Genomic DNA, 8,792 nt, shown 5'->3' with positions numbered 1-8,792 from the left:
TTTGATGAATATAGGGCGCCTGATTCCTCCAGCTCTGTTTTTCTTTCTCAAGATTGCTTTTGGCTATTCTGTGTCTCCATACAAATTTGAAGATTTTTTATTCTAGTTCTGTGAAAAATGCCATTGGTAATTTGATAGGGATTGCAATGAATCTGTAGATTGCTTTGGGTATTATAGTCATTTTCACAATACCGATTCTTCCCATCCAAGAACATGGTATATCTCTCCATCTGTTTGTGTCATCTTTGATTTCTTTCATTAGCGTCTTACAGTTTTCAGAGTACAGGTCTTTTGTCTCCTTAGGTAAATTTATTCCTAGGTATTTTATTCTTTTTGTTGCAGTGGTGAACGGGATTGTTGCCTTACTTTCTCTTTCTGCCCTTTCATTGTTAGTGTATAGGAGTGAAAGAGATTTCTTTGAATTAATTTTGTAACCTGCAACTTTATCAAATTCATTGATGAGCTCTAGTAGTTTTCTGGTAGCATCTTTAGGATTTTCTATGTATAGCATCATGTCATCTGCAAACAGTGACAGTTTAACTTCTTTTCCAATTTGTATTCCTTTTATTTCTTTTTCTTCTCTGATTGTCATAGCTAGGACTTCCAAAACTACATTGAATAAAAGTGGTGAGGGTGGACATCCTTGTTTTGTTCCTGGTTCTAAAGGAAATGCTTTCAGCTTGTCACTGTTGAGTATGATGTTAACTGTAGGTCTGTCATATATGGCCTTTATTATGTTGAGGTATGTTCCCTCTATGCCCACTTTCTGGAGAGTTTTTATCATAAATGGGTGCTGAATTTTGTCATAAGCTTTTTCTGCATCTATTGAGATGATCATATGGTTTTTATTCTTCAGTTTGTTGATGTGGTGTATCACACTGATTGATCTGCGGGTATTGAAAAATCCTTGTATCCCTGGGATAAATCCCACTTGACCATGGTGTATGATCCTTTTAATGTATTGTTGGATTCAGATTGCCAGTATGTTGTTGAGGATTTTTGTGTCTATGTTCATCGGTGATATTGGCCTGTAATTTTCTTTTTTTGTGGTGTCTTTGTCTGGTTTGGGTATCAGGGTGATGGTGGGCTCATAGAATGAGTTTGAAAGTTTTCCTTCCTCTGCCATTTTTTGAAACAGTTTCAGAAGGGTAGGTGTTAGCTCTTCTCTAAATGTTTGATAGAATTCACCTGTGAAGCCATCATGTCCTGGACTTTTGTTTGTTGGAAGATTTTTAATCATAGTTTCAATTTCAGTGCTTGTGATTGGTTTGTTCATATTTTCTATTTCTTCCTGGTTCAGTCTTGGGAGATTGTACCTTTCTAAGGATTTGTCCATTTCTTCCAGATTGCCCATTTTATTGGCATATAGTTGTTTGTAGTAGTCTCTTATGATCCTTTGTATTTCTGTGGTGTCAGTTGTCACTTCTGCTTTTTCATTTCTAATTTTATTGATTTGGGTCTTCTCCCTTTTTTTCCTGATGAGTCAGGCTAAAAGTTTATCAATGTTGTTTATCTTTTCAAAGAACCAGCTTTTAGTTTCATTGATCTTTGCTCTTGTTTTCTTTGTCTCTATTTCATTTATTTCTGCTCTGATCTTTATGAGTTCTTTCCTTCTACTAACTTTAGGTTTTGTTTGTTCTTCTTTCTCTAGTTGCTTTAGGTGTAAGTTTAGGTTGTTTGAGATTTTTCTTATTTCCTGAGGTAAGACTGTATCGCTATAAAATTTCCCATTAGAACTGCTTTTGCTGCATCCTGTAGGTTTTGGATTGTTGGGCTTTCATTTTCATTTGTCTCTAGGTTTTTTTTTTTTAATATTTATTTATTTATTTGCACCAGGTCTTAGTTGCGGCAGACTGACTCCTTAGTTACGGCTTGCTGGTTCCTTAGTTGTGGCTCGCTGGCTTCTTAGTTGCAGCATATAGGCTCCTTATTTGTGGCATGCAAATTCTTAGTTGCAGCGTGCATGTGGGATCTAGTTCCCTGACAAGGGATCAAACCCAGGCCCCCTGCATGGGGAGCGTGGAGTCTTATCCACTGCACCACCAGGGAAGTCCCTGTCTCTAGGTAGTTTTTGATTCCCTCTTTGATTTCTTAAGTAATCCATTGGTTGTTTAGTAGCATATTGTTTAGCCTCCATGTGTTTGTGTTTTTTACTGGTTTTTTTTGTAGTTTATTTCTAATCTTATAGTGTTGTGGTTGGAAAAGATTCTTAATATGATTTCAATTTTCTTAAATATACAGAGGCTCACTTTGTGGCCCAGCATGTGGTCAGTCCTGGAGAATATTCCATGTGCATTTGAGAAGAATGTGTATTCTTCTGCTTTTGGATGAAATACTCTATAAATATCAATTAAGTCCATCTGCTTTAATGTGTCATTTCAGGCCTGTGTTTCCTTATTGATTTTCTATCTGGATGATCTGTCCATTCATGAAAGTGAGGTGTTAAAGTCCCCACTATTATTATGTTACTGTTGATTTCTCCCTTTATGGCTGTTAGTATTTGCCTTATATATTGAGGTGTTCCTACGTTGGGTACATAGATATTTACAATTGTTATATCTTCTTCTTGGATTGATCCCTTGATCATTATGTAGTTTCCTTTTTGTATAACAGTCTTTATTTTAAAGTCTATTTTGTCTGATACGAGTATTGCTACTCCAGCTTTCTTTTGATTTCCATTTGCATGGAATACCTTCTTCCATCCCCTCACTTCCAGTCTGTATGTGTCCCTAGGTCGGAACTGGGTCTCTTGTAGGCAGCATATATACAGGTCTTGTTTTTGTATCCATTCAGCCAGTCTGTGTCTTTTGATTGGAGCATTTAATCCATTTACATTTAAGGTAATTTTTGATATGAATGTTCCTACTGCCATTTTCTTAATTGGGGTTTGTTTTTGTAGGTCTTTTTCTTCTCTTCATCTTTTGTTGTCTTCTCTTGTGGTTTGATGACCATCTTTAGTGTTGAGGTTGGCTTGCTTTTTCTTTTTTGTGTGTGTATCTATTGTAGTTTTTTGGTTTGCTGTTCCCACGAGGTTTTGATATAGCAGTCTATATGTGTACAAGATTTTTTTAAGCTGCTGGTCTCTTCCCCATGTAGGGGAGTTCCTTTAGCATTTGTTGCAAAGCTGGTCTGGTGGTGCTGAATTCTCTTAGCTTTTGCTTGTCTGTAAAGCTTTCGATTTCTCCAGCAAATCTGAATGAGAGCCTTGCTGGGTAGAATATTCTTGGTTCTAGGTTCTTCCCTTTCATCACGTGAAATATATCATGCCACTTCCTTCTGGCCTGCAGAGTTTCTGCTGAGAAATCAGTTGATAACCTTATGGGAGTTCCCTTGTATATTATTTGTCATTTTTCCTTTGTTGCTTTTAATATTTTTTCTTTGTCTTTAGTTTTTGTCAATTTGATTACTATGTGTCTTGGTGCGTTCCTCCTTGGGTTTATCCTGCCTGGGACTCTTTGCACTTCCTGGACTTGAGTGACTGTTTCCTTTCCCATTTTAGGGAAGTTTTCAGCCATTATCTCTTCAAATGTTTTCTCAGGTTCTTTCTCTCTCTCTTCTCCTTCTGAGACCCCTATATTGCGAATATTGGTGTGTTTAATGTTGTCCCAGAGGTCTCTTAGGCTGTCTTCATTTCTTTTCATTCTTTTTTCTTTTCTTTCTTTTTTTTTTTTTTTTTTTTTTTTTGCTGTATGCGGGCCTCTCACTGTTGTGGCCTCTCCCGTCGTGGAGCACAGGCTCTGGACATGCAGGCTCAGTGGCCATGTCACACGGGCCCAGCTGCTCCGCAGCATGTGGGATCCTCCCGGACCGGGGCACGAACCCATGTCCCCTGCATTAGCAGGTGGACTCTCAACCACTGCACCACCAGAGAAGCCCCATTCTTTTTTCTTAATTCTGTTCTGTGGCAGTGATTTCCACCATTCTGTTTTCCAGGTCACTCATCCATTCTTCTGCCTCAGTTATTCTGCTATTGACTCCTTCTAGTGTAGTTTTCATTTCAGTTATTGTATTATTCATCTCTTTTTGTTCTTTAGTTCTTCTAGGTCTTTGTTGAATATTTCTTGCAACTTCACGACACCTGCCTCCATTCTTTCTCTGAGATCCTGGATCATCTTCACTGTCATTATTCTGAATTCTTTTTCTGGAAGATTGCCTATCTCCACTTCATTTAGTTGTTTTTCTGGGGTTTTATCTTGTTCCTTCATCTGGGACACAATCCTTTGTGGTTTCATTTTGTTTGACTCTCTGTGATTGTGGTTTTTGTTCCACAGCCTTCAGGATTTTAACTCTTCTTGCTTCTGCTGTGTGTACTGTGGTGGATGATGCTGTCAGCCCATCTTAAGGCTAATGTTTGATATTCAATATAGTGGGTTCCAGTGGTTTAGTGTACAACATTAAAAGGTTAATATTCACATTTAAAAGGCCATTCAGAAGTATGCTTTAAATTCTACTTATTGGGGACTTCCCTGGTGGCGCAGTGGTTAAGATTCTGAGCTCCCAATGCAGGGGGCCCGGGTTCAATCCCTGGTCAGGGAACTAGATCCCACATGCATTCTGCAACCAAGAGTTTGCATGCCACAACTAAGGAGCCCATGTGCCGCAACTAAGGAGCCCACAAGCCGCAACTAAGGAGCCCGCCTGCTACAACTAAGACCTGGTGCAACCAAATAAATAAATAAATACTAAAAAAAATAAATCCTACTTATTTAAGATCCAGTTCAAATATAATCTTATTTATTCAACAGTAATTTCTCTCGTGGTACCATGAGTCATGTATTGTGCTTAGGTGCTAGTGCATAATGAATAAGACTCAGTTGCTGCCCTCTGGAGCCTCACAGACATGAAATACAGACATAAACAAATACAAGTTGATGTCACATAAACACAGTCATGTAGGTATGAACAAAGGTTCTGAACTCAGTGAGGGACAGCTAGCAGGACCTGGGCAATGAAGAAAATAGACTTTTGTGATGGGTCTAAAAGAGAAATAGGGGTAAAACAGTCTGAGAATATGAAGAGAATCTCAGGCAAAGAAAACAAGATCAAAGGCACAGAGATAACTAACAATATTGATTGCTATTTACTATGTTTTTACTGTGCATCTAGCACAAAGCTAGGTGCTTTGCATACATGACATCAGTTGACTCTTACAAAAACCTTTTAAAATGAGTATTACTGTAATCTCCACTTTGCAGATCAGGAAACTGAGGGAAGTTCCAGCCTTGCCCAAGGTTGTATAATGTGTCAGAGCTGGGATTAGAACCAAGATCTATCTGATTCCAAAGCCTAAACTCTTAATCCTTAAATTACTGAAGAAAATTTATGTTCGGAATATGGTAGGGTAAGAACAAAGTAGTAGCTGGAGAGAAGGCAGAGAAGGTTTGTAAAGGCCAGACTGCAAAGTGTTTTGTGCTCTATATCTGTGAAATAATTCTTTATTCACTTATTGCCCCCAATCCCCTAACACCCAAACCAGAAGCAATCTTATTTTTCCCTCCTAACCCCTGAGTACTTAATATATATATCTCACATGCATTTGTAATTATGTTCTTTCCTTATTTCCCTCTGTTCACCACTAGGCAACAAAATCTCAGTCAAAGGGATTATAACAGTGCCCTACTCGTTTGGTGAATGTGCTCTGCTCACTTAGGGAATGACTGAATGAATGAACCAGAAGGAATGCCTACGGTGGGGGAAGGTTTAGGCACTGGGCTTTGTAATTCCATATCAGAGAAGTTATGGTTGCCTTGGAGTAATTGGACACTCAGATTAATTTTAGGCCATTCCTGTGTGCCAGTTGGTAAATCATGTAACCCCAGCCTTGCCCCTTGTGTTTCAGTGAGCATGACATCACTATGAGACAAGCCAATTGGGCTTCCCATGAAAACTTATAAGAAGATTTTGGCTGAGCCACAAATCTTATGAGCTCTAACCCAGGGACACCGCAGTGCTCCCAGTAGTTCTTGCTGATTTCTGGATGTTGTGGCTCCCTTGCCTGGGATCTATTTGGTGTTCAGCATCTAGCTATAAGTCTTGAGCCCCGATGTATAGGCTGGGGTTGGGGAGCAGAGGGAGGGAGGCCAGCTGGAGTGGCTAGAGATGTTAACCAAGAATGTGCAAACCAGGAAGGAAGGCAGGAATCCAGGCTTATTTGAATGTCTTTTTCTATAGACATGCAGCCTGACTGTAGCCTGTGGCCAGTTGTATCTGCACAAGAAATTGAGCTTTCCTTTTCCCAAGCTTCCCTCTCTCAAATTCCTAGGCCTAGAGCATACCTAAACCTGTTTCATCCCCACTCCTACATAGTAGTGAATGAACTGTCTCATTTAGAGTCAGGATGTGTGTTCAAGTCCTGACTGCCAATTACTGTGACGGTAGGTAAATCACATAGTCTGTTGGTAAAATGGCGTTATAACTCCTTCCTGCCACTCAACATAGTTGCTGGGAGAATGAAACGAGATCATAGGGTTGAAAGTGTTTTGTGAGTAATCAAGCTCTGTGTAATTGTTAAGGGAGAAAGAAGATGTAGTTTCTTGAAGGTATTTTAGACTGGGGGGCACCCAGATTGAGTAAACCCTTCCTTCTAAGCTGTCTGATGTGCCACAAGGTGGCAGCAGGAGCCTATCTTTGCTCTTGTCTTTAGCACAGGGAGAAATATATGAAAGGGATTTGATGCTGCTTTGCTCTTTTCTGCAAAGTTAAAGATTTATTCCTTTACCACTGCCTACATTCCTCCACCAAATCCTTCAAGTCCATGTTAAATAATTTCTCAAAGGACACACATTCTGTTTTTTTTGGCAGTGCCGTGCGGCTTACAGGTGACCAGGGATAGAACCTATGCCTCCCCTGTAGTGGAAGCGCAGAGTCCTAACCACTGAACCACCGGGTAATTCCCAGGACTTGCTTTTTTTTTTTTTTAAGAGCATGCATTATTATTTTATTGTACACTTTATAAAAAGTCCAAGTACACACATACCGCCGCCCCCCCATTAGGGAGGAGGCCACATCTTTCTTAATGTAGATCTGGCCACCTTCTAAATTAGGGCTTGTGACTTGTTCTTATACCCTTAAGATGCTTCTCTCCCCTACTACAAAAATGGGGCTGCAAAGGGTGTATATAAAGATATGAGATTTTTCTTGCTCTTGTTATAGTACAAACAACTCAAGGTGACTAAAGAACCAGGAGAGTAAGAAAGGGAAAATTACCTAATGAAGAGATAGAATGTCTCTTACCTGTAACAAGCGGCTGACTTATCTGTTATAATCAGCACCTACCCTAAAGTAACCGGTTTGTAGGGGCATGGGTACATGGAACAGTGAGGCAGCATTTGCCAGGCCACTCCTTACACAGACTCCAGAATGCATGAGAATCCCTCACCCTTTCTTAATTACGGAAGACAAATTAGAGGAGAACCCAGTACTTAGATTCTACCCACTCTGAGGTATTAAACGCACAAAGATTAGTTGTGTCCAAGTAGCATGCAATAGAAATATTTTTAAACCAACATGGGTAAGTGTTAAGATCTTTAGAAATCAAAATATTTATTCACATAATTTTAAATTAAAGTCAAAGGTAATAAATCTTCCATGGTAATGATCTGAGTGCAAGTGATGCTGGCTTTCTTCACATTCACATCCTTTGTTCAGTTGTTCTTGAACAAGTCGATGCAGCCCTGCAGGAGGGAGACGGTGTTCCTGGAATGCTTTATTTACAGTTCAGACATTTCAATCAGATTCTTCCTAAATGCTGCCACTCTCTTTTGTTTGAAATTGATTAGCTCTTCTTTTGCAGATTCAGAAAGCTGTTCAAATTTCTGGCAGTATTCCTGCTGGTGTGCCTCAGCCAGCTTGACGTCTTTGCTTTCTAACCAGGCCTTATCCAGCGCCTTGTTTGAATTCTCATAGTCAATGAGGGCTTCGGTGCGTCTGTATAAGAGATCCTTAGCAGCCTCTATGTGGAGCATGTAGTATCGGAGGAGCTCTGTCAGCTTTAAGTCCTCATCTGAGGAGACTCGACTCTCTACTTTCCTAAGTTTTTCAGATAGCTCAGCCGACTTCAGTAGGTACTTTTTGATGACCGTGGGCTCTTCTAAAGCCAGGCTATGCAAGCAGGCTGCTGTGTGGATGTAATCATCTGCTACATTTTTATGAGCGCTGGTCATTCTGTCAGCCTTTGCCAAGGAACCCTTGATCCTATCATAATAGTTACTGAGCAAATGCTTCTCTTGTTCAAAGAAGTCATCTACCTCCATAACTCCTGAAAAAAGGACTTCATCAGTGCTTTCACCACACTTTTGAAAAAGCCACCAAACACCTCTTTGGTATTTTTCTGCCTAACACTTAGATCTTGATCATATTCCAGGAAAATGTGAAAGTTGTGATCTTTACTGAGAACAGGGTGAGAGGAGAACTGCTGAAGAGAGACTTCATGGGAAGACACAGTCTTCTTGAAGACCACGAGATACTCAGCTTCCAGCTCTTGCTTCATCTTGGCAAATTCTTCTTTGGTCATAAACCCTTCACCCTCTCCCAGTTTCTGCATCTTCTCTCAAGGGCCATTGAAGTCAGGCTTTGCAGGTACGGGCGGAATAATAAGCCCAGCGTAGTCTGTAGTTTCAATAAGACTGTCATGTAGCCACACAAAATCTTCATGTTGCCTTGTAACAGAAAACTCGGGGCTCTGAAACGTGGGCAGCGTGGTCTTGGTGTGCACTGTAAATTTGACTTTATCTCGCTCACTGAGTGCGTAAGGTATGTCAGTCTGAAGCAAGGGATCAACATTCAGGTCCACC

General features: G+C 40.1%; 1 pseudogene; it reads right to left on the bottom strand.

Annotated features, from left to right (window-relative positions):
• Positions 1–7,595: 7,595 nt before the first annotated feature.
• On the bottom strand, positions 7,596–8,556 carry LOC132485443 (sorting nexin-5-like; annotated as a pseudogene).
• Positions 8,557–8,792: the final 236 nt, after the last annotated feature.

This window comes from Mesoplodon densirostris, chromosome 3 (assembly GCF_025265405.1).
Source record: "Mesoplodon densirostris isolate mMesDen1 chromosome 3, mMesDen1 primary haplotype, whole genome shotgun sequence".
Lineage (NCBI taxonomy): Eukaryota > Metazoa > Chordata > Mammalia > Artiodactyla > Ziphiidae > Mesoplodon > Mesoplodon densirostris.
The sequence above is the reverse complement of the archived record's forward strand: the minus strand, read 5'-3'. Positions and strand labels throughout refer to the sequence as shown.